Source organism: Suricata suricatta, chromosome 6, assembly GCF_006229205.1.
Source record: "Suricata suricatta isolate VVHF042 chromosome 6, meerkat_22Aug2017_6uvM2_HiC, whole genome shotgun sequence".
In the NCBI taxonomy this organism is placed as follows: domain Eukaryota; kingdom Metazoa; phylum Chordata; class Mammalia; order Carnivora; family Herpestidae; genus Suricata; species Suricata suricatta.
In genome coordinates, this window is record NC_043705.1 from 118,012,199 (window position 1) to 118,038,705 (window position 26,507).

Here is a 26,507-nt window from a genome sequence, read left to right on the forward strand (position 1 = left end):
GGAGCCGGCGACCCTCTGGGTTGCCTGGACCCCCGAGGGAGCGTTTAACTCCCATCCGGGAGCTCGTGCAGCCATTCGCCTGGAGGCGGCCGGCGGGAGGTAGAGGCTGTTATTTAGGTTGCTGGAGGATGTCTGAGGAAGAGCGACCACATCCTGCCCTACCCGTCCGCCGGGGCAGAAGCCGGACCTGCTGGGTTCTGCTGCCTGCGTGACTGCTTTTCTCTCTGCCCACCGCTCTGGGGGATCCGCAGCCTTGATAACTCGGTAGTGAAACCTACAGTCAGTGAGTGTGGCTAAGCGGCTGGTTTACGCTGTAGTTCGTTCCCGTTTCCCTTTCCCGGGCTGCTGGGACTGTAGTTGGCAAAGACCGCCCCCTCACCCTCGCTGCAGGTTCATTGTTTACCTTCTGCAGTGGCGATAGGTTTGTTTACACCTTCGGAACTGGGCCGAGCCCGGTTGTATTGTTAAGGACCTAATCCTGATACTGGCCAGTGAATCTTATGTTGGTCACCGTACCGGACTATTCGACAATACCTCGCTGAAGAGTTAGTAGTTACATACAGGGTTTTTCTTTTTTCTTCCACGGTAAACAGGATCTGGTCTTCTGATTCCGGAGAAGTCGTATTTCACAGCGGCTGTAAGCTGGTTCAGCTGTGCAAAATCAGTTTCCTTTTTCGAGATCTGAAAAATACTTTAGGAAGTTAAGAGTCGCAAACATTCTATAAAAAATAAAAAATTTTACCTGTATTCTACTTGACGTAAGGAGTGTTATCTAAAGTATTTGTCAGACGCAGGCACATTGTTGAGGCTCATCGCTGGTATTTAAAGCATATAGTGCGTTGTCTAATTTGTTTTATTTTGTATGGCATGGTGTAAGATAACTGTTATTAACTAAAGGTCTACTTTTCATCTAGCTACAAGAGTGCATTGCAGGAATATTTTATTCTGAAAGTTCAGGGACTTTGTTTTGGGCGAACTAGGCACTAGTGTTAACAGGCAGGAGAATTTCTACTCATGCACTAAGTTCGAACATTTTTTTTCCCCGCGGATTGGGTTTGAGTGTTAGTGTAGAAAGATGAAAAGCTTTGAACTTTCGTGTAATAGTTTGGAAACTTGACTGTATATATAACACACTTGGAAAATCTATGTGAAATATATGTGGGAAAAGATTTTCTAGTAGATTTCCTAACAACAAAATTCCCACAGGGCTTAAAATTAGCATTTGTACCATATACCTTATCGATTTAGTTTTTACCTAAGCATATGTGTTTAGATGGAGGTGAAAAGAGCATTTATTAGGTAGATCTTCTGTCTTAATGTTCTCATTAAAACTCTGCTTGGATATGGTACTAAACATGTTATATTGTGCTTTCAGTTGAGTTTGCAGAACTTCTCTATATAGTGATTTGTGTGGTTGGTATCAAAAGTTTGGTTTGTGTAAGAGCTTATGTACAAAGTTGATACGTTTGATTTACTCGAATCTTACTCAACTACACAGATAACTCTGTATGTTTGCTATTTAAAATGTTAGGTTCCCCGAGCAATTAGTGAATCTATGTGAATAGGTATTTTCCAGATAATGAAAAAGTAGAAAACCCATTTTCTGCTTGCCTTGACAAAATACACTTCAGTTTGGGATATACACAGCCAGTTGAAACGGATTGCAACAGGCATATGCAAGTAAGAGAGGTTATATGAGATTTATTCCTAAATCCTCAGGAAGTTTAGAATAATCAGAGTAGATTCATTAAGCTGTTGTTCAAGAAATTGCCACTCTGACAGACATTTCATTGTTAGAAGGAGATTTATGGATCCAAAGAAGTCTTGTGGATCTAATGTGAAGAGAGTTCGGGAGAAATTCTACTTCAGTAATAATTTGATATAGGGCAGTCTGGGTTGCAGCTGAAGCGCAGCTGTTTGTGGATTGGATTACAGTATGTTTTAGGTAAAGTTTGGGTAACGAGAGCTACTGGTTTTAATGTGGAGGCAATGTTTGCTCTCATTTTAATTGTTTTTATGTAACCTTTGAGAGATTATTTGTGTAGCTATCTCCCACAGTTCATTGTTATTCCAAAAGGAACCATCAATGTATTGTGAAGAGAGAGGAGACTGTAAAGTCAAATACTTCTGGATTGTAATCTTAGCTGGAATATTTAATAGGTGATTTGGGGCAAGTTATTTGGTCTTGCTTAATTCTTGGTTTCTTCATCTCAAAGAGAGAGGTTCAAAGGCTTATTAAGAATGTGAGAACTAGTGCTTAAAATACCCAGCACAGGAGCTGATACTTTTGTGAGTGATGTTAACTAAACGTTAGTTGTCTTCCTACACTATGGAATAAAAATTATAATTTCAAAATTGCTTTGAACATCATAAACTTGTTAATAAGGAATTATGGTATTGAGGTTTTCAGTTTTTTGAGAGTTACTGTTGAGTATAGTCTGAAGTTGAGGTTGTGAATATAACTGCTGTGAAGAAGTAATCTGTGAGATTGTTGATGGGTGAATTTTGATCTAGTTTAGGAACTTACTTGCAGCAGATCTCACAGTAAACTTATTGGTAATTGTTGCTTTTGGTTTGTTCAAACAACCACTCTACTTAATTTGTGAAAGTCCCTCATATTTGCTATTGATATCATTTAAATACTCCCTCTGTTTTGGGTGCCAGTGTCTATTTTGAAACCAAAATGCTTCCTTAGTCACTTCCACTGCAAGGATAGTCTGTTTTTATCAGTCCAGTATTCTTTAGTATACAGTAATTTAATTCTTGTGTTCAAAGTGAATTTAAGGACGTGGACAAACCTGTATTCATATATAACTACTAGAATATAATTTGTTTAAAAGTATTGAGTTTTATAGTTTTTGATAATCCAGCGCTTTTACTTTTCCATTAGTAAGAATAGAAAATTGCCTTAGTTACTGCTTAATACTTAGAAAAGTAGGAAGGTTATCTGAATGAAGCAGATTTGAACACTACTTCGTGTTTTCTGATTTTTTTCTAGACAGATTACTTATATTGTTTATTGGTGACTTTAGTTAGACAAAGCAAACATTGACGGAATGCCTGTTATATCCTAAATGCTGAATTAAGTGCTGAAGGAATGAAGATGAGGAAGATGTTATTCCCTTTTTTAGGAGTTTACTGGAGCAGACATAACAAAGTGACTCATAATATGGAACGATAAGTAAAGTGTCCAAGGACTAGAAGTAGCCTTGAGGAGAAAATGATGGACTGGTGGTGAGAGGATTAGGGAGGCTTCACAGAGTGGTTGACTTCTCATAAGAATAGCGGTGAACATAATGAAAGGAAACATGGGCTCCCAGGAGAATATACCACACCTTGGGGAAGGTAGAGTTGGCAGGTAGAGAGCTGCCTGGGATGCTGCTGATGTAATCAAGAAATGGTGGGAGACTAGATCAGGATGTTGGAGACAGAAATGAAGGTGAATATGTATTGAAATGAAGTAATCACCTAATTCATTTTCTTCAGATTTCAAACTGACTTTGGAATTCTCTTACTTTGTGCAGAGAACTTATATTTCTTTATTAAGAAGGTAGAAACTGTCTAAGGTTAATTCCCTTGTCTTCACTCCTTTATTTATGTTTTAAAGTAATCTCTGTGCCTAACTTGGGGCTCAAACTCATGACCCCAAGATCAAGAGTTGCATGTTCTACCTAATGAGCCAACTTTTTATATTTTATACACACTTACCTTCAGTTTCCCTGCGTCAGGGAATAAAGCATCTCTGTGCTTTCCAAGGCCAACCTGGAAAGGAATTTTATGCTCCTGATACTGTTTCCTCTAAGATTCTTTGTGGAACTAATAAGATCCCTTGCTTTTCCTTTTCTTCCATCGTATTTGCTCAGTTTTCTCATGTTCAGTAATCATTTCTTGTATCCTTCACACGGATCATGTACTGTACCAGGAATGGATGGTGGTGGGAGGTGTGGAATGATAAAGATTACTGGTTTTCAATAAGCTCTACGGAAAGAATGGTTTATCATCACTGTGTAGCTTTCTTCCTTAACACTATAGTCTTCTAAGCACAGCTTTCCCCTTGTACTGAAAATAGTTTTTTTGAAGGATGCTGGTAATCTCATGCAAAATTCATTGGCATTTTTAAGTTCCCCATTCTATTTTAGTACTACTACTGTATTAATAGTTTTGTTCCAGGCACTGAAATATGTTATCTCACTTAATCCTTAATAACTGTTCGAAGTACTCTTTTTATCCCTATAGTTGAGGATATATAGGCTTTAAAATTCTGAAGGTCTAAAATTTAGGTAAGTAATTCAGCCAGGATCTTAGGGTTTGTGAGTGACTAACTGCAGGTCTTGCACCTGTAGCCACTACTCTGTTGCTATTCTTGCAACTGTGTCTTCACTTACTTTTGTGAAATACTCTCCTACTTCTTTTCCTCCCTCTAATGCTGCTCCTTCTCATTTCACTGACTGGTTTTGCAGCTCCTTAAGCAAGTGAACCCTGAGGTTCTGTCCGTGATCTTCTTACGGTGCTGTGTCCCTGAACGTTTTTTTTTTTTTTTACTGATGGCTTCAAAAATTCACTAGTTGAAATGGTTATGATAATTACATTTTTATTCAGACCTTTTCTTTTAAGCTTGCAAGACATATTAGCATTTTTTGTCTAGTACCCAGTGTGTAAGATTTTGCGTATTCCCTTTTCCCTTTCTAGTTACCACCACCATCCTTTGTAATAACCACGCTAGAGACCTACTGCTGATCTTTGTTCAGTTGCCATGGTCCTCTAATTTGCTTCTGAAATAATCTCATGAATCTAGTCCCTTCCTACTCCATTGTCATTTGTCTTTTCATACCTTATTATCTCATTTGGATGTTGTAAAATCTCCCACCTTTTTTCACTTTCTCTGCTATATGATTGCCAAGATTATTTTTCTGAAATATAGATCTGATCTCATCATTCCTTTAAAAAAAACCAAAACACTCATACACTTCACTGGCTCATTTTTGCTCACAGAATCAAGTCCAGATTTCTTAGCCTGGCATTGAAGGCTTTTTATGATTTCAGAATTGTTATCTTCTGTACTGTCTTACTCATACTACTCTATCAACCTCTATGCATAGTTTATTTGTGTAACACACTCTCTTCCCTCTTTATGCACAGTGCTTCTCAAAAAGGACACAGAGTTTGCTAGTCTGAAACACCTTCCTCCCCATTCTTGTTCTTTCCTTGTGCAGATAGTGTTATAATCCTGGTTGAAAATCTGTTTTAGGTCAAAATGACTTATTCCTTGTACTTGGCATGCAGTTCTATCGACTTGACCTTGGGTAGGTTGTTTCCTCTGCCTAGAATTTCATTATCAGCATGCTTTATTGAAATCCTAACTTTTTAAAGGTCTAGGTCACATGGTACTGCTGGAGATCATTCCAATGGGAATTCATTGCTACCTCCTCTACTTTTCCACATCTGTGTTTATTCTTCTAAGTATCTCTTCCCATTGCCTTAAGTTCTTTGTCCACTTGTTTTTCCCTCACCAGATCTTAAGCTTTCCCAGCATCTATCATATAATAATAACGGAAGCATTTATTGAATGATAGAATAGAGAGAGAGATGGAAAATGGAGTAGAATCGTATTTAAGGAGAGTAGAAGTAAAAACATTTTAAGTTTGTAGTCCTGAGGAACAGTGAGATTGAGGGTGCCATGAAATGAAGAAATCCATTTTGGAGGGATGATAATGAGTTCAGCTTTACACTTGAATTTCAGGTGGTTAAGTCTATGAATGATGTACAAAAGGTAGCTGGGAGTACTGGAATGGGTCTAAGGTTGTGATCTGATTGTTTTCTGCATAGGTCATTGAGAGAGGAAGAATGTAAATGTAGACAGAGCTGAAGATTTGAGCGTTAGAGGATGAGCTGATGAGAGTGTCTGTCATACCATAGCAATCGATGACAGGGTAGCCAACAGAAGAGAAGAAAAGTAGCAAGACTATGATCTCTGAAGCCAAGAGAAGAGTTTTGGTTGAAGAGACAGTGAGACTGTAGCACTGAAGTTGGCCTCTGGAATACTCAGTTTTACTTAATTTGAGGATGATATTGGCATGCTGTTTAACCTCTCTGGGCTTCAGTTTCCCGGATTTCTAAAATGCGTACTAAGTTACATGTGTAACAGTGTCCCTTCTGTCTTTGTGATTCTCAGTTATATCACCATGTTTCTGGGATATTGAAAGGTTAAAAGAAAGTATTACAGCCTTGTTAAATCACTGTGAGAAGTATTCCCATGAACAACAATGAATACATGTAGGAGTGATGGTATTTCATAGCACTTTAAATGTAAATTATAGTCAACTCTCAATTTCCTTTTAAGTGATCATCTGCAGTGACTTGCCTCCTCCCCCTCCCAGGTCTCAGGCTACTGAAAATAGGGCTGTGAAAAGCACTGTGGGGTGAGTGAATGGTTTGCATGCCTGTGTATCTGTACCTCTGACTATCACCAAGCTAAATACAGTCCACTCTCATTTACCTGCGCTTAATAAAGAGGTGAATAATGATGGAGGAGTGCTAAATTACATCATCTAAATAGCATTGTTTATGTGTGGCTTGGGAAGATTTTATTATGCTTTCCTCCCCTGCAATAGATTGATGTGTCTTGTCTTTTATGTGAATGATTAGAATCAATTTTTATTTCCTGAGCAAATACTATTAGAATAGTAAACATAAATAGGCTAAAGTATATATTAGGTAATCCACATATGAATAATTGAGAGTTGACTGTTAATGCTTTTTGGATCATCCATTGTTTTGTATTATCTGTGCTTTTTTTTGTTAGTGTGGTCAGGTAGCTGATTAGCTACTTATATTTTATCTCTACAATGAAAATACTTTAAAAATTATGCAGATGCCAAACTAAATTGAAAATAATTGTGTAAAACTAGCTAAATATAACATATGTCCAAAGTCACAGGGTTGTAAGAGAACCTAAACCTAAGCACATTCTTAAAATTCAGCCTTTTATAAAGTCTTTGATCCAGGCAGATTACATAAACTGAGCAGAGCACCTGGTAATGATGAAATTTCTATAAAATACAGTAGAATTGAGGATATACTGAGACTTCAGACGTCTTATGGAGTAAGAAATACAAAAAATAGTTTTTTAATTACCTGAATTTGGCTCTTTTACTTTGCCATTTTTTACCCCAGTATATTGAAAATTTAGATTTATAGTGATTTGTTAATGTCAGCATATTTATGAACAATATTTTATAGAATTGGGTTAGTGTTCTAGTGAATCAGGAAGGCACCATTTTTGGTTTATATTAAGTTTGTATTACAGTTGGGATATACCTATATCAGGGCATAATATAAGACAATAATATTTGAAGAAATTTGTCCGTTGTCCTTATAAAGGAATCAAAATCTGGAGGAATTCAGAAAAAAATGTGAGACAGGTAAGGAGTAGCTTAGAGGAAAGACCTCATAGAAGTCTCAAGGCCTCTAAGACCTTTGCTTAAAAGGGTAGCATTTGAATCAGTGTTTTAAAAATTGTAACTTAATTTTGTGAACTAATGGAGTCCTGGCATATTATTCAGTATTTGAAGGTAACGTTGAGAAAAAGTTGGTGATGAGTTCTCTGTATAAATCTCTTAATTATTCAAGATTGAGTACAGTTCAAAGTAGGGCTCTTCTGACTTTTGAAAGTAGTGTGGGACTGGACTGTGAGTTTATAGGCATATTGTGAAATAATTGTGTGCTTGTGACTATGAGTATATACATGCTTGGCTGTTACTCCAAATCCAAGTATAAATGATTTTTTTCTTCCATTGTTGTGTAGTATATGTGTTTCCTTTCTCCATCATTAATACTGCATGTTCAAAGGGCTCTGTCAATTTGTTACCAAACTTACTTCTAGATGTATGCAATTTGGAGATAGAGATTATGAGATGGGTAGTATTTTCCACACTAAAATGACCATATTTTTTGATCTCAGAATTTGGTCTCACAGTGGTCTCACAGTGAGATAGAATATTTGAAATTAAAATCATTCTGAAAAGCATGGAATTTTCATTGCTAAATCCAGGCACCCTACCCAGGCCTCTAGTTATTTGGGTAAAGGGTGTACTGGGGAAATTATTGCTTTTACTAAAGCAGCAAAATGAAAGTTGAATTGCCACTTGCAGGGATTTTGGTAATCTTGTTCAGAATCTAGAATCTAATTTCATGTGTTTCTTGTAATGAATAAAGAGTGAAGAGACACAGAAGCTGTAAACAAAGAAGACTACCAAGTAATTTACTTTTAGTTACTAAAAAGGAATAGCTTGCCAGATAAAAGTGTATTTAACTACTTTTAGATGTTTATATATACATATATATGTATATACACACACACATATATAGTTTCATACTTTGAGAAATCACATCTTAAGATAATATTACTAATTATTTCCATACTTAATATTCATCACTCGTATACTAAAACTTTTAATTGCCCTGTTTTTTCTCCACTCATAATTCTGTATAATACACTTCCTGACCTTCCCCACACCACCACCATCACCACCAGCCCCCTCCCCAAGGGAAAGAGAGAGAGAGAAAGAGAGAGAGAGAGAGAGAAAAGACAGAAAAAACTGAGGGGAATAGAGTTGCAGAAAGAGTGAGAAGACTCCAGTGGTTGGAGGTAGGTGAGCTGTGAACTCTTAACGTTTAGCTGTATGGCAGTTTCTGTGTGTACAACTAGGTGGCTGGGCAGATATTGTGGAACATCTTATTCACACGTGTTGTGGATAAGGTTTTAATCGTATTTGTCACATGATTAGTATAAAATCATGATAATGGAATATTTGAATACAAATAGCTATTTTCTACTTTGTTTAATTTGAATGACTTATGGTTTTATTTTATTGCTGTAACTTGTATTTCAAGTGTTATTTTTGAATGACATAACTTGGTCCAGACAGGTCAGATTAATTCTTCTGTAAGATTTCATAAGTCATATAAGGATAATTCTCAACATAAGTTTTTATAGTTTTTTAGTGAGTTAAATTTTAGATTAGCATGGCCTTAAAAATGTTTAAATCACTTTATGTATTATAATAAGAACCTTAAAATAGCCTTTTTCTCCTTTGTCATGGGAGAATTCAGTGTTACATGTTCATGTTTCAACATTGGTTTGAATATAGAAATAAACATTATTTTACCTAGTAAAGTGGAAGAAATTTAAAAGGATGCTAATTATTCCTCAAAAGTTAATAATAAAGGAGAAGATTAAGGGATTTGGATAAACAGTAGTACTTGTCTTTACTTCTTGTTGTTTCTTCTAGTAGTTATTTTGTCTTACTTAAAAAGTTTAGACTTATTTTTGATTCCTAGGAAAAAATTTTCACTTATATCAGTAATTGTTTCTATATTGTAAAAGTATGGTAGAGAAAAAGTATAATTATTTTTAAAATAATTCTATTGCAAGTAAATGTTCACTTGGCGTACTCAAATATCAGTGGATTTGGGGGAGGTGTGTGTATATACATGTTATGTTTATTTTAACCATATTTGGAAGTTACTTTAGAAATTATTTTATTAGCTCTCTCTCATTCAAAATAGGAATCTTCTCTCTGGTACCCAACAAATGTCATCCATCATTATTCAGATCTTCATTCATAGGTATCTTGTTCAATGCTGTTTCTTTGCCGAGCAGCCATGTTGATTAATGAAGTGCTTATCACATTAGCCAAAATTTAATAAATGAATCCGTTTTCAGCAACTGACCATACTTCCTTCATGTTTTATTTTATAAGTATTTACAAATAAAAGTACTCAGATTGGATGACGCCGTGTGCTGTTAGCCCTGTTCTGTGATACCCGCCAGCCCCCAGCTACTCTCGAGCACTGCTCGTGTGTCCAGCGTTGTTCTGGTGGCCGGATTTGCGACTCTGTCTTGAGTACCCAAAAAAAAAATAGCAACCACCATATTTTGAACTCTACTGTATGTTGGAAACTGTTAGAAACATTACTTAAATTAGTTAATTTAGTCTTTTAACATTAAAAAAATATCTTTTAATATCCTTACATAACTGAAAAAGAAAGTGGGGCCCAGAGGATGCCTAAGTAGCCCCAGGTTGTACTGCCAATAAAAGAGAGAGGTAAGATTCAGATCCCATTCACTGTTTTTGATTCTAAAACCCATGCACTTAATTCTTTACAATCTTTCTAAAAACAAGGACAATAGAAGATAAATCATATTGCTGGAATAACTAGTGACTAAATGAGTATGCTGTATATTATAGTAATGTCAATTTGGAGTCCTCAAGCAGGTTATTGGCTGAGCTCTGAAATTCACATTTTAGCCATTTTGGATAAAATTATTTCTATAACTGTTATGTACTCCTTAAGAAGGATATATCAACTATATTTTAACTTTTTATCTTTGGCTAGGGTCATCATACTGAGTATTGATTATTATGTTGGAGGTGGGGGGACAATTTATTACTACCTTTTATGAAATTGGACTGTTCTTTTTGCTCTTATGTGCTGTTTCCTTGCACTCAGCTATCACTTTACATTGCAACCATCGTTCCTCTATTTAGCAGTCCTTTAATTTTTTTTTTAACTTTTACTGTGTTGCAAAATAGAAACTAACTGGACTTGTTAATGTTATATGGGAAACAAATATAAATAGGTCGTGATTATGAAGAATGAAGGGGCCCTGCTGACAGTAATATATATTACCTGTAGTGATTAAACCTGGTGAAGATACATACTTTGAATCTTTATTGGCATTTTTTGGAGTGCTTACTTTTACATCCTGGTTGTTTTCCACAAAACATTGCCTCATAGCACAGTTTAAAGCAAGTAAGGTATGACTTGATAGAGTTAGAATATATGTATACAATATGGATGGTAGGATTATCTAAAGATAGACATTAAGGTACAAAATATGGCTAATATGAACAAAATAACTATAATGTACTAATTGCATAATATAGACACTGTTTAGCTCTGTAGCTAAGAGTGTGGTCAAGTTGCCTTCCCTGAGCATGTTTTCTTATCTCTGCTGGAAATAACACTTACCTGAGAATTGAATGAAATGTTTGTAAAATATTTATTAAAATTTCAGCACATAGATATAAATACATAGGTATTAGGTGTTCTTTAGTGGTCATGTAATGCAAAGAAGATGAGAGAAGGGAGAGAGAAGTATGAGCTGGGGAAAAATAAAAGAAAGTGGGGCATTGTTTGTTATCATATTATTATCAGAAAAAGTATAATCAATCGAAATAAGCTGCTCAAAGCTACAGGTTAGAAAAGAAGTTGGAAAAATTAGAATTCCAGCTCAAAAGTTTTGTGTTGACCTCATTAAATTGGTATGATGATTACTGAAATTGGCTTAGTATTTCTACAGAGAAAAGGGGAGGATAATAAAGATTTCTTGGTCCTTCAGTGATATTCTCATGTGGAAATATCAGTGTGTTAATACATTAGATTTACAACACGCAGTTTCAAGTATTCATCAAAGTTGAAAAGTTGTTAGAGTACATAGTAGAGATGCTTCTCCTTGAGAAAGAGTATAAAGGTTTAAATATCTTTTCTGATTCTCTTTCTTAAGAGCTCAAAAGAGACCCTTAGGAAGAACTCTGTCTAATCTTGCTCCAGGTTTCCCACATGAGGGAGCCGTAATGTGATTGATATTTTTAGTAGCTATATTAGAACTTTAGGAGATTAAGTGAGAGTGTCTAAGACCTACCTCACTGGGAGTTATAAAGTGTCTTTGTGTCATTGTTTTTGTCTCTCCCTTAATATTTTTCAGTTTCTCTCACCAGTTTCTGTTTCTTTTTCTATTTCTGTCTTTCTTCTAGTGACTCTTTAATAACGTAATAGAACATGCTGTGGAAATGGACTGCATTTTTGTGTGTATGTGCTGTATTTGATAGTGTTTTATGTTCCTTAATTTAAAATAAATCTTAATTGTTAAAGAATTTTTTGTTTTTACTTTATCCTTCATTAGTTTTGGGGGTTATTTCCCCTTGAGAGTTGGTGATACTTTGATAGAAAAAAAATTTCACTGCTCATCTCTTGGTGCTTGTCCCCAAGAAATTAGAACTGAGTATTGCATAGGAAATTGATTAAACACTTGAGAGCAACATAGCAATATGTGCTAAGCATAGATTAGTAGAATAAAAAACATCTTACTTAGTATGCAAGAACAAGAGTAAATGTGAAAGCGAAACAAGTATTCTCTATACTGATGGTGAAGAAGTTTCTGATAAGTGCATTTTCTAAATGTTGATAGTTTTAAAAATATTAGTATTCAGTTTGTTTTAAATATTCAAAATGTTTTAAGTTTTCATACATCTACTCTGGAAGTATGGAAAACAATGAGTTTGGAATTCCCCTGAAGACAGGAACATTTAATAGCCTGGGAAGATCCTTGCTGATTCTGAATCTAGACTTTAGTTCACACAGTATAGATTATTAGCTATCAGAAGAATACTTGGTTTTAATGGTGAATTTTGAGTGATTGCTTGTTTGATTCTATCAGTTAGGAGTGACAAGATGCAGTAAATCTGTATTTTTAACCATGTTTTTCAGGATTATATTAGTTACAGCTCTTGTACATACTGGTACATCATTCCCCCCCCCCCATCCCCCAGTGTTTTAAATGATTTTTCCTAGAATAGAACTGAAATAAGTAAACTGTTGGCTGTCTAACACGATCAGAGCTTGGTCTAAAATGATATTTTGATTATTAAAACATAAAATGTGTTATCAAATAATGTGTTGTTTTAGCAGACAGCATATAAAAATTATATACTTTGAAGCAGATGTTTCCTCTGTGCAGTCTGCCTGGAAGGATATGTACTTGTTCTAGTGGTGATGTCTCTGTTCAAAACATTTTAAGAATTCTGCTTCTGAAGGTAGTAAGTGTTATTATAATATAGTCCTTTAGATTGCTATTTGATTTGTCCTTTGGGGATGAATTGGAGTTTGGGAACTGATCAACTATAAATTGGGCTCAAACATAATGGGGATTCATTAATTCATTGATTTTTTTCACTCATTAATTTGAAAATAATTCACTGAGCACCTGCTCTGTTCTCGGCACTGTATTAAATATTGGAATATGTATGACAAATTTTTCTAAAACATATGCTACCACTCTGTGTGGTGACTCCCATTGTAATCTGGTCCCTGGCTACCTCGACAGCCATCCTCACTTCCTAGCTCTTTCCCCCTTACACTAACTGGCAGAGCAGCCTTCTTGCCGTCCACTCCTAACTCAGACTCTCTTTTCAGAGCCAGAATCTTTGTACCTCCTTTACATTCTGTCTGAATTGTTCTTCCCTCAATTATTTGTAGGCTTGCTCCCTTACTTCACATAATTCTCTGTTCAAATATCGGTTTATCAGTGAGGTCTGCTCTGCTCATTCTATGCAGGCAGCCCCCATCTCCATCACTTTCAGTTCTTTTGTATTGTTTCCTCTTCCATAGCCCTTGTCACTACTGCCATTCCAGTATTATTTATTGCTTTTCTCCATAGGATATGTTTTTTGAGGACAGTTTTTTGTTCATCATCGTATTCCCCGTGCCTAGAACAACGCCAGCACATTATATGTGCTTGATTAAATATTTATTAGCTGAATAAATGACTATAAATGTATTTTAGTGTGAAGGCTCTAGATTGCTCACTTAACATCTCGACCATGTAGTCACTTCTATCAGTTTGTTTTAAATTTAATAATTATCTTATTATAAAAATCTTTATTTCTCATCTGGGTTAAGAGGAGTACTTTAATGGGGCCAAAGCAGACACCCAGGAGACCTTCTAGCTTCATTCCTTGTCCTTATTTTACACATCAGATCTGACCAGATGATAACAATTTAGTTTCTGAAATACCTGTCAAATTTATTATTTTTACTTCAGCTGCCATACCTTTATTCAGGCTCCCCACTTACTTTCCTGGATGAATGCATTGGCTTCAGAACTACTCTTTCTATTCTAGCTTGTTCTCTCTCAATCTACTCTCTTTACTGTAGCTAGCAATAAGTTTTCTACAGAGTTGATTTTGATTTCCAAGGTGGTATCTTCCTTCTTTGGGCTTTCTTAGAGTATATAGAACTTTCTGTGTTACCTTGCTTATAATATTGTGCCTTCCTCAGTCACAGTTGACAAATACTATTGACCTTTACTATGTGCAGGGTACAATTCTTTTCCTGGTGATTCAGTGGTAACAGAGATTGGGTCTCTGCCCTTGAGGAGATTATATTCTAGTGGAGAGAACTCAGACAATAAACATGCGAACACAGAATGTAAGTTACTAATAAATGCTCTGAATAATGTATAGTTGAATATTTAAAAGAAAGTTGAGTGGTGGTTGGGGAGATCTAAGGGGAATATCTGTTTCTTCCAAGTGAAGAACATGTAGTACAAAGGCCCCAAAATAAGGACAGAACAAGTAACGGCTAATGTTTAATGAATGAGAGGAAGAGTGGAGAGTATGAGACTAGAGAGGTAGGCAACTAATAACTTGGGAGATTTTGGTATGGTTGTGAAGGGAAGCTGAAGATTTTAAGCAGGGGAATGACGTTATCTGACTTAGAAAGATCACTCTGGCTGTTCTCTGGATAATGGACGGAGGTCCCTGGAGAAGGCTGTGCATGACACATGTCACCAAATCAGTGTTAACTGAATGAAAAGTGAGTGAATTAATCCTTCACTTTATATCCAGTTTGAATTACATAAGACTCCAGTATTCAAGAGAAAGCCACTAAACCAACATTGTAGAAATGATGATTGCGTTAAAATAGGTCACTTTTTTGTGGCCTAATCACGTTAGTATTTTGAGGTAGCAAATAATGTCTGAGTTGTCATTAATGACTGTTCTTTGTGACCGTGAATAGAAATGCTGTATTCATTCATTTATTCAGGTAATTATTGACTATATCATAGGAAGAATACTTTATTCTCATAAGTTTTCTGAAGTTTCAAGATTGAGATTACAAGATAAATCAGAGCTTGCTCTTAAAGTTAGTAAGTTGCTTGTCATTTACAAAAATGTAGCCTGGATAGTTAAGCTTGATTGACAAATTAGGAGTCTGAGAAGAAAGTTACTAGCCTTGCATAACCTCTGTAAAATATGATTCCCTTCATTTCACTTCCCTGGAGCTGCTGCTGTATGTTTTCCTTAGGTGTTGAATCTATGATTGGAAGTATAAAAAGTGAGGAAAATAGAGGAATGGGAAAAGTTAATTTTACCTTTATTCTCTTTAATGTGTTTAAAATTTTTATTCTGAAAATGGGCTCTGATTAAGAAGCAGTATAGCAGGTAAATTTGGGGGGAAAATCTTGTCTTACATTGTAACTTTTATTGATGTATTTCTAAAATTGTACTTTTTTAAAAGTAAATGTGGTCCCTACAATGTGTAATCTTTTAACATCTAGTTTTTGAGCTGTTTCAGCTGGCTGCTCAAGCTAAAAGTCTTTACTTCTTATCCAATTTTGCTTTATTTAAAAAAAAGTTTATTTATGAGAAGAGAGAACTATCAGGGGAGGGAGTAGAGGGATAGAGGGATAAGGATATGAAGCCGCTCCACACCCACTAGAGAGTCCAATGTAGGGCTCAAACTCATGAACTGTGAGATCAAGACCTAAGCCAAAGTCAGAAGCTTAAATGACTGAGTCACCGAGGGGCCCTTAATTTTGGTTTTTAATTCTGTGCATGAACAGTTATTATTTTTTAGTCATCTCTACATGCAATGTGGGGCTCAACTCATGACGCCAAGGTCAAGAGTTGTATGGTCTTATAAATGAGCCAGCCAGGCGCCCTGTGCAGGAACATTTATTTATTTAATAAATATTTTTTATTTGCTAGGCAAGGTTCTGAGTCCTGAATTTTTTTTTTTTTGAGCGTGAGAGAGAGCGAGTGAGGAAAAGAGGGAAAGACAGGGCAGATCTCACTGAGATCATGATGTGAGCCAAAATCATAAGTTGGATGGTTAACCAACAGAGCTACCCAGGCGCGCCCCTGAATATTTTTTAAAGAAATCATAGAATAACTACATTTGTGCCTTTGGTAAAGTAAAACCATACTTTAAGGTTGGCAAGTGAATGTGTGTGCTGTGGCAGAGGTTGCTCAGGGACCATGAAATTCTTTCCCCTGTGTACCACCGAGGCTTCAGAATCCTTGGGGTAGGATTCCTGGCAACCCTGGGGTTGACACTAGACTTGAAATGTGCTTTGCCATAACAAATATGATTATATAATGTCTAGGTTTTGGTTTGTTGATTGAGGGATGTTTTTCATTTTTAGCAAATAGAGGAGGACTTAACTGTTTATTAAGTTGTATTATTGTTTTTTACCATTAGCATTTGTCAGAGAAAGTATTGGAGCAAGGCATGGTAATAGCCTAAAATAAATTAAGAGAAATATTAAGAAAAATTTTGATGACTGATCTGCCTTTAAAAAATAATTGCTAGATGAAAGTATTTGAGTGCAATCCTAATTAACACTCAAATGGACACTTCTACATGCTATACGTTTAATCACTAAAAGTATCATGCATGTGATTCTTAACTGATACTGTTATTTCTTCATTTGGTATTTATCCCTTGATCTGAATCGAGCCTTTTTAGGTTAGGAACTATTGTAGTTGAAGTTTTCTGGTGTGGAAGCTTAAAGTTGAAGCTGAATAAGCTGAACTCTAAACCTAGAGTTTAGAGTTGGTGGAAACTTAAGAGATGACTTAATGTAGTGAGACTTTTTAAAAAAGAAGAGGGCTCTCTCTATATAAAGGTAGATCAACTGTTATTGTACTATGAGGAGACTTATGCCAGTATTAAGCAAATTGAGATAAACTGGTCAGAAACATCCCCCCACAGTTGTTTTTATTGAATGCTTACACACATGCACACACATAAAATAGGAATTAGAAATTATGTGAAATAACATTATTTCCAACCTTGTTGGTAATTTGTACAGGTTTGAACTTACTACTGTTTACTTTTGTATTACTGTATTTTTTTATAGTATCAATTTAAGCTGTTTTGCTTAGATTAGCACATTTCTTTTTTTTGAAAATATATATTCCTAATTATTACTGTGAAATGCAAATTGTGTTTGTAGTAGAGGAGATGTGGATTCAAATTCTTGCTCCATAATATGCAGGGAAATATCTGACATGCTTTTTAATTTTCTGAACCTCAATTTTCTTATATATGGGAAGGGATATGATAATTGTGCATCTTGCAAGGTTATTCTAAGTATTAAATGAGAAACTTTGTTCAAAGACCTTAGTGTCTGCAGGTGCTTAGATAAAAATCCAGAGGATGACTGTTATTAAATTAATAATATTATTTATCCATTCCTTTAATCATGGACATTTGGGTTGTTTGTAGTTTCTTGCTGTTATGAACAATTACAAATAATGATTTTATACATAGGCTTGTACATGAATTGTGGTACTCATACTTAAGTTTCTCTGAGTTAAAGAACTTGATGTAGTAGAATCACTGCTTATATATCTCTATAATCTCCTGTGTCAATATCCTCATAGTATCAATATGTAAGAATTGCTCCTGAGTCTACTTTTGTCAACACTTGAGATTATTGGATTTTTATTAAAAATATTATGAAAATTATTAAACATAGACAGAAGTAGAGACAAAAGCATGGGCACTCATGAATTGTTTACTCCACTTCAACCATTATAAACATATGGGCCAAACTTATTTCAGATGTATATCCATCTCCTCCCCTCATGGATAATTTTTTTAAATTTTATTTAAATTTTTTTATTTTTATTTTTGAGAGACAGAGAGAGACAGCATGAGCAGGGGAGGGTCAGAGAGAGAGGGAGATACAGAATCCGAAGCAGGCTCCAGGCTCTGAGCTAACTGTCAGCACAGAGCCCGACGCAGGGCTCGAACCCATGAACTGTGAGATCATGACCTGAGCCAAAGCCAGACACTCAACTAATTGAGCCACTCAGGCGCCCCTCATGGATAATTTTAAAACCAATCCCAGGCATACAATATTTCATTTGTAAATACATCAGTATGTGTGTCTAAGGAATAAGGACTTTTAAAATCTGTAACTATAGTAGTATTAATACAACTAAGTAAATTAACAGTAATTTTTATATCTCATTTAATATTCAGTTAATGTTCAAGTATCCTGATTGTCTTACAGATAACATTTTAAGTTAGGTTTCATACAAGGTTCATACACTTTTGATTAGTTTTTTAAAATGTAAAGAAAAAGTAAACTTACCAAGTTGCTTTTATTTCTCAATAATTTGTCTTTTTTGTCTGTATTAACAGTTTTTTGCTTTGATTTTAAACACTTTTAGTAAAATAAGTTTACATGGTTATTTGCTCCTACTTTGAGATTTAATGGGCATCCTGATTCTAAGAATTTCATGTCTTTGTACAATTACGAAAAATTCTCAGTATTTGACTTTTTGCATCTCTTGCATTTTTCTCTTATTTCCTTTAGGAACTTTTATACATGCATGTTAGGCATTCTCATTATCTTTTTTTTTTTTTTAAGCTTTTTCATGTATTTCCTCTCTTCTCTTAGGGGCCACACTCGGTATAATGTCTTCAGATGTGTCTTTCAGTTAACTAATTCTCCCCTAAGCTGTGTTTATTCTGTTTATTCTCCCCATTGAGTTATTATTTTAATCATGATAATTATTTCAAGAAGTTCTTCCTGGATATTTGTAATTATTTTTGATAAGTGCTCTCTTGACTCTTAATTTTCAGTCCTTTTCTTTAAATTGGATGTCTGTAAGTTTGGCTTGCAAATCTTGCAAATATGGCTTGCAAATGCTGTATGTGCTGTGCAGCACATAGTCATGCTCTATGGCTGCTTTGATACAACTGCTGAGTTCAGTAGTTGTGACAGAGGGCAAATGGCGTTCAAAGCTTAACATATTTGCAGTCTGACCCTTTATGGAACAAGTTCGCCAGTACCTACTGCCCTGTGCTTTAGATGTATAAAACATTTTTATTTCGTAGTTGGTATGTATAATTCTAACATTTTACATCTTTTTAGATTGTTTTGTTGTTTGTTTCTGTTTATAATAGCTTATTTTCATGTTTCCTTCTGTGTTTGTGATTTTTGCTTGTGTACTTAAATTTGTTAGGTTACCCAGGCAGACGGTGATTACCTAGTTGGGTTATGGGATGGTTGATGATTGAGTTTGCTTTGGCTGTTGCCTGGGGTTACAGTAGAAGAAGGACTACTTTATTTAATTCAAAATTTTTTAATTTTATTTTTTTTCATGATGATACGTAAGTGTACTCTGACCCACTTCCCCTCTGGTAACTATTAGTTTGTTCTCTATAGGTGAGAGTCTGTTTCTTGGTTTTGTCTCTCTCTCTCTATATATATATATATATATTTTTTTTTTCCTTTGCTCCTTTGTTTTCTTTTTTAATGTTTGTTTATTTGTTTTGGAGGGAGGGGTAGAAGGAGGGAGACAGACTCCTAAGCAGACTCTGCAGCTAAAACTCATGAACTGTGAGCTCATGACTTGAACTGAAATCAAGAATTGGCACTGATGGAGCCACCCAGGTGCCCTTCATTTGTTTTGTTTCTTAAATTTCATGTGAGTGAGAACATATGGTAATTGTCTTTCTCTGACTTATTTCACTTTATCATTATATTCTCTAGCTCTACCCATGTTGTTGCAAATGACAAGATTTCATTTTTAATGGCTGAATAATAATATTCCATTATATATATGCATATGTATTCCATTATATCAATACTCATACATATATATATCCTATATCTTCTTTATCCATCTACCTATCAGTAGACTCTTGGGCTCTTCCTATTCTATGGCTACTATAAATAAATCTGCAATAAGCATAATGGTGTATGTATTCCTTTGAATTAGTGTTTTTGCATTTTCTGAATAAATACCCAGTAGTGTGATTACTAAATCATAGGGAGTTCTATTTTTAATTTTTTGAGGAACCTCCCTACTGTTTTCTACAGTGGATGCACCAGTTTAAATTTCCACCAACAATGCAGGAGGGTTTCTTTTTCTCCATATCCTCGCCAACACCTTTTTCCCTGTGTTTTTGATTTTAACCATTCTGACAAGTGGGAGGTGATACCTCATTGTAGTTTTGATTTGCATTTACCTGATAATGAATGATTTTGAGCATCTTTTCATGTGTTTGTTCCTGTCTTTGGAGAAATGTCTGTTCATGTCTTCTGCCCATTTTTAATTTGATTGTTTCTGTGGTGTTAAGTTGTATCAATTCTTTATATATTTTGGATACTAACCCTTTATCCGATATGCCCTTTGCAAATATCTTCTCCCATTCAGTAGGTGGTCTTTTAGTTTTGTTGATTGTTTCCTTCGCTGTGCAGAAACATTTTATTTTGATGTAGTCCCAATAGTTTATTTTGCTTTTATTTCTCTTGCCTCAGGAGATACATCTAGAAAATTATTGCTCTGGCCAGTGTCAGAGATATTATTGCATGTACTCTTTTCAAGGATTTCTATGGTTTCAGGTCTCACATTTAGATCTTTAATCCATTTTGAGTTTATTTTTGTGTATGGTGAAAGAAAGTGGTTCAGTTCATTCTTTTGTAGGTAGCTGTCCAGTCTTCCCAACACCATTTGTTGAAGAGTCTGTTTTTTTCCTATTGTATATTCAACAAGGGGCTACTTTAAGTTAAAATTCTCATGTTGGGATTTTTTGGGCCGTGCATAATTACATACATCTAAATTCTAGAGCTTTGTACAGTGGCTTCAGAATCTCAGAGAGAAATCTTTTGTTTTTAAAACCTATGCTGTGTTTACCCACAAGTGCTTTTTTTTTTTCTGTCTACCTCTGTTGGATGAATGTTCTTCCAATTTACACTTTTTCCTAGGGAAGTGGTCTTTTTTTGTGTGTGTGTTTTTTTTAATGTGTCTTTATTTTGAGAGAGAGAAAGAGGGAGGGCGGGGCAGGGAGACAGAGTCCCAAGCAGGCTCTGTGCTGTCAGCGCAGGGCCTGATGTGGGCCTCAAACTCACGAACTGTGAGATCATGACCTGAGGCAAATCAAGAATCAGACGACGACTAACTGAGCCATCCAAGTGCCCTCATAGGAGACTAGTCTTTTCTAAGGTCTGATTTTGTACAGGACGGATTTGTCTTTCACGGGCCCACAGTCCTCAAGTCCTGCACTTAGGCTCTAGAGCAGTGTTTCTCAAACTTTAATGTTACGTTGGGGGTTTGATAATTTGCTAGAGCTCATGGCAAGAGGATACAAAGCAAAATCAGCAAAGGGAAAAGTACATTGGTAAAGTTAGGAGAAACCAGGTACAAGTTTCTAGTGTCTCTGCTGGTGGAGTCATTCTCCCCAGCAGCAAATTGTGAGAGGAAGTGAAATATTGTCCGCCAGGGCGTTTGTCAGAGACCCAGCGTTTTGATTGAGAACTTGTCAAGTAGACAGCTTCTGCCTGTCAGGCAACAATATTCCAGACTCCCAGAAGGAAAGCAGATATTCAGCATAAACCATATTGCTTGTGTAAACAGTTTAGGCCCAGTTAGCCACTCTTCTCAGTCAAGGTGGTGGAAACCTTCCCCACATTTGTTTCTGGATGCCAACCAAGGGCCAGCTTTGTAAGGTAAGCAGTTAGGCTGCTAAGTTCACTTTTTTCTGTGTGAATGTACACATGAAGCACCTGAGGATTTTGTTTTAATGAAGATTCAAATTCCGTAGATAGAGAGGGCCCAGCATTCTGCATTTCTAACAGCATTCAAGGAGTACACAGACACACTCCAGTAGCCAGCTAGTTGCTCTGCAGGCTAGAAGTCCTTTCCATTTGTGTTTTTTTCGTAAACAAGAAGTTTTTATTTTGAGTAGTAGGAAGTTTTTTTGTGCTGGGGGTTAAATTCTCTGTACTGACCAAAAGTAGTTCTTTCTGGAGTGAAGTGGTTTATTTCTTATTAAACTGTATCAGACTTGAGTAAAGAGATCTAAATGTATACATCAGTATTGCCACAAATCTGTGTCCTTGGGAAAATGGAAAAAGTGATAGTTGCAGTAACCTGTAGAAATGAGCACAGGGTCTGGAATGTTGGTAGTATTAATGGTATAGTTGTATGTCTCTGAGCTACAACTTTGAAAAGCCAAAAACTCTGAAAGTGAAAACTGTTTTCATGAATAACTTGACTTGAGGAAACCTAACCTGACCTAAACTCATTTGACAACAAAACCTGACCAGAATTTGTATTATTTCAGTGTGTCTGCTCACATCTTTCATCTAAAAAAATATTGCTGTGGGTGAGTACACAGAGTTGCCTGTAACCTTTCGGGGGATGGTGTATCTCTGGTAAATAACATTTTTAAAATAAAAATATTTGAATTCCTAACTTTATCTGACCCCAGGTTTTCAAATGAAACATCGTGGTCCTTTAGTGGAAATATGGAAAACGAATGTCTCAAAAGCATTATCAGAATGCATAAATAAATATAAAAAGAACTGGCAGTTAGTAATTCATATTCAAACCTCCTGTTCATGCAAGATGTAACCAAAGAAATGCATTATACTGGTTTCATCTATAGTAGTTCAAAGCTTTGAAGGTTAATTCAAAGGATTTGTAAGTTTGCTTTTAGATTTTGATTATTGGTGTTAATGTAATTTTGTATGCATGTTCAGGTGAAATGTAAGGAAGAATAACAATTAGAAAACTTGTAATTAGAAGACTTATTTACACTTATATTACACAAATTAATTATGTATTGTATTTTTGCCTGATTAAAATTATCAGTTTTTTTAACTTTTTCTTTTAAGTTTACTTATTTATTTTGAGAGAGTGCGGGCAGAGAGAGAGAGACAGAGAGAGAGAGACAGAGAGTGAGAGAGAGAATCCACTGCAGAGCCTGATGCAGGACTTGAACACATGAAATGTGAAATCGTGACCTGAACCGAAATGAAGAGTCTGGCACTTAACCAAATGAGCCACTAAGGCTCCCTAAAATGATCATTCATCAGTGTTGATGAAAAGGTTAATTTCTCATGTGTTTCCTTTCATGCATGGGACTGCAGATTAGCCAGTATATTTTTGTTTTCATAATTTTAGGTGAGTTGTGCCTTGTTTGGTGTATAGAAATGATTTTACTCAACCATGTAAACATAAACAATGCTAAATATGGTAATATCTGCAAATCACTGATTCAGACTTAGTAGTATATAAAAACAGGAGTCTGTTGGGAGATAGTCTATATCAGAGATGCTTAAGATACAGACAGTAAGATATTTGGTAACTACCTGGATATAACTTCCTAGTTAACACAGTATTTACTGTTGCCTGAAAAGAAATTTTGGGAAGTTTTTTTTTGATAAGTTTAATTTGATTATTGGACATAATGAATTTGAGGTAGACCACCAAGCAGACAGAGCTATGGTGCTCTATTTGAAGATGAAATCTAGAATTGATAATTTGAGACATTGTTTACTTAAAAAATGAAAACTGAGCTTGTTATACTAGGGAGACAATGAAAAGAGAAACCGGAGGGCAAAAGATAGAACTTGATGTCATCTTAAAGAGTATGAAGCAGGAGGAATACAGACAAAGGGACACCCAAGAACAGTGAGAAATAGTTGTGAAGGAGAGCCAAGACAGTATAATTACAGAAACCAAGGGAAAGAAGGTAGATTTGGCTATCATATTGGCCAGTTCTGTAATGGAAAAGTCAGGGAGTTTGAAAAGCTGAGAAGAAGCCCTTGCATTAGGGCAAGTAGTAAACTTGAGAACAACTTTAGTGGAACAGTGGCCTAGATTGATGATGTTTTGGACTTGATGAGGTAAGAATAAATTAACTTGAAGTTCAGAGATTTGTTAAAAGAAAGAAGTAATGTTACTTCAAAAATGGAAAAGAGTGGCAGAAGCATGTTTTGTTTAAAGATAGGTAAAAAAGAGTTAAGGAGATGAATGGGAAATAGTAAACTAATGGTAGAAATACTCGAATGAGATAAAATGTAGAATCAGGATTACAAATGGAAATGTTAGGTAATAACATTGTAATAGATTTCTAACCCACCCTAAAATGTGCAGCCAAAGTGAATTTTTACCCTTTTGCTCTAGTTTCTAAGAGTGAGGCCCTTCATTACATTCATAGAAGCTACCTGTCAGACAAGTGATCTGAACTATAAATAGTCATGTTTTGTAGAGAAAAATAGAAACATGAAAGTAGCTGTACAAGCAAAATGTACAACTGACTTCTAAATAATTCTAAAAGATTTGGTGTATATCACAATTAATGTCTACGCCTTAGGCCCAGCTTTTCTATTCTTTTACAGGCTTATTTATATAGTGAATTGTTTCAAAGACAAACAGGATCTTTCTCATATAATAAAATATTCCTAATTAGGGTACTGTGGAAATCTAGTAATTTTACAAATATCTTTGTAAATATAATAAATTAAGACATAGAAATTGTAGCACAGCAACCAGTGATTATAATTTTAATATAGTAATTGCTTTTAGTTAGCTTTCCTATCTTAGAAAGTGCTCTAGTCGCAGACAGTATTTTTCATATTTTTCTGCCAAAAAAATGACATTAAAATAAATGTCACGACAGAATCTTTGAATGACAGCCTGTAGACTGGTGAATATCTTTTGTGTATTGTATATATTTGTGTGTACTTTGTACTTGTGCACAGAGTAAAGTGCTTTGGGAATTTGATTACAGTTCTCTTCCACAGAAAACTCATTACTGTGTTACAAACCCAAGTATTCAACTGATGTTGAATTTTATTGTGAGAAAGGGAAAGAGGAACTCTTAAGAAAGCACATCCTGCTTTTTTTTTCTTTTCCCTAAGAAGCAGCCTTTCTCCTTTTCTTTTTTTTTTTTTTTTACCTCAAACACCTAAATCATCTTTACTGGAAAATCTTTATAGATTTACAGTTCATTTAGCATGTAAAAACAGATAGTGATGGAATGATTGGAGGACTATTAAGGAAGGTAAATAGGCTTTGGTTCTTTATCCAACTATTGCAGCCCAGATCATGATTTCTAACACTGCCGTCATTATAAAAAGTGTTTGGAAGTGTGGAGAGAGGAGCAGAGGGGGCCCAGGAGGTGATTTTTCTGAGGGTAGAGAACAGGCTTGAATTTCTGTCTTTTTCTCTTTTTATTGTATTCCGAGGCATTGTCATTTAAAACATTTTATATTTGACAAATTTGAATGGCTAAAAAAGATAGTTACCTTGTTAATTCTATTAAATAAGTTTGTTCTTACAGATTCCTCTTCAAAGCAATAGCAAGGTATTTTGGTTAGGTTTAGGGGAATAATGTACTTTTTTTTTGGTCCTCAGAGTAGTAAAAAGCTATGTTTTAAAGCAACATGATCTTTTTTATTTGTTCTTGTTTTAGAAACATATGTACTATAGCTATTGTTATAATTAATTATAAGATAGTATTGTAAATTCTTGTATTCAGTGTTCTGTATTCAGTGTTCTGACATGGGGACTTCTTTAGTTATAAATGCTAGACTGTGAAAAATCAAGGTAGCAAATTCCTGTTTACTGTTAACGGAGAATAAATGTAGTCTGTAATATCTGATAATATAACATCTGTTTTTATTTTTATTTTTTAACTATTTGTTAAATTATACCAAGAGAGGGGCGCCTGGGTGGCTCAGTCTGTTAGGCATCCGGCTTCAGCTCGGTCAGGATCTCATGGTCTGTGAGTTCAAGCCCCACATCAGGCTCTGTGGTGACAGCTCAGAGCCTGGAGCCTGCTTCGGATCTGTGTCTCCCCCTCTCTGTGCCCGCCCTCACTCCCACTCTTTCTTGCTCTCAAAAATAAAACATAAAAAAAAAAAAGGATTATGCCAAGAGAGAATTAGATACATTACATGTGTATTGCTCAGTGAATTTTCACAGATTGACACACTTGTGAAACTAGTACATAGATCAAGAAACAGATTTGTATATTTTAAAGTTTTCATGAATTTTTTCTGGATAGTATATTCAGGAATTTTTTCAAAGTGGTTACTAGTGTGTCAACTATTCTAGGTATAAGGATGACACAGTGGTGAACTAAAGCAGACTTAGAGTGTGGGGAGATAAATATCAGTCACATAAATAAATGTGTTATTACAAACTGCTGTGTATACTGAACGTACGCTATCCCATAAAAGACAGTATAATGCCTATAGAGTGATTATACGTATACTGTGGAATAAGGGTAGACATTATCAGTCAGATTGCTTAGGTTCAAATTCTATTGCCAGTTCTGGTATTTATGTGACTTTAGGTAACTAATGTCTCTTTAAGACTCATTTCTTACTGTGAAGATGATAATAGTAACGTACCTTATATGATTGGTGTGGACATTAAAAGATTATTCATGTAGAAATATTGGTATAATACTTTAATTTCTCTATATGTATTAGTAATTTATTTTGTCTTAGCGGGTGTTGTTTCATATTGTAACATTTCTTATTTGAAAATGATACAGAAGCATACTTCATAAAGTAGCTTCTTCTTTCTTTTAGAGTTCAGGTCAAATAATCCAAAAGGGATCAG

At 35.3% G+C, this 26,507-nt stretch overlaps 1 protein-coding gene across 5 annotated transcripts in view; it reads left to right on the forward strand.

Moving 5' to 3' along the window:
* RICTOR (RPTOR independent companion of MTOR complex 2) overlaps window positions 1–26,507 on the forward strand; it is a 106,707-nt gene that overhangs the window by 531 nt on the left and 79,669 nt on the right. The gene's annotated exons all lie outside the window — the stretch shown is intronic.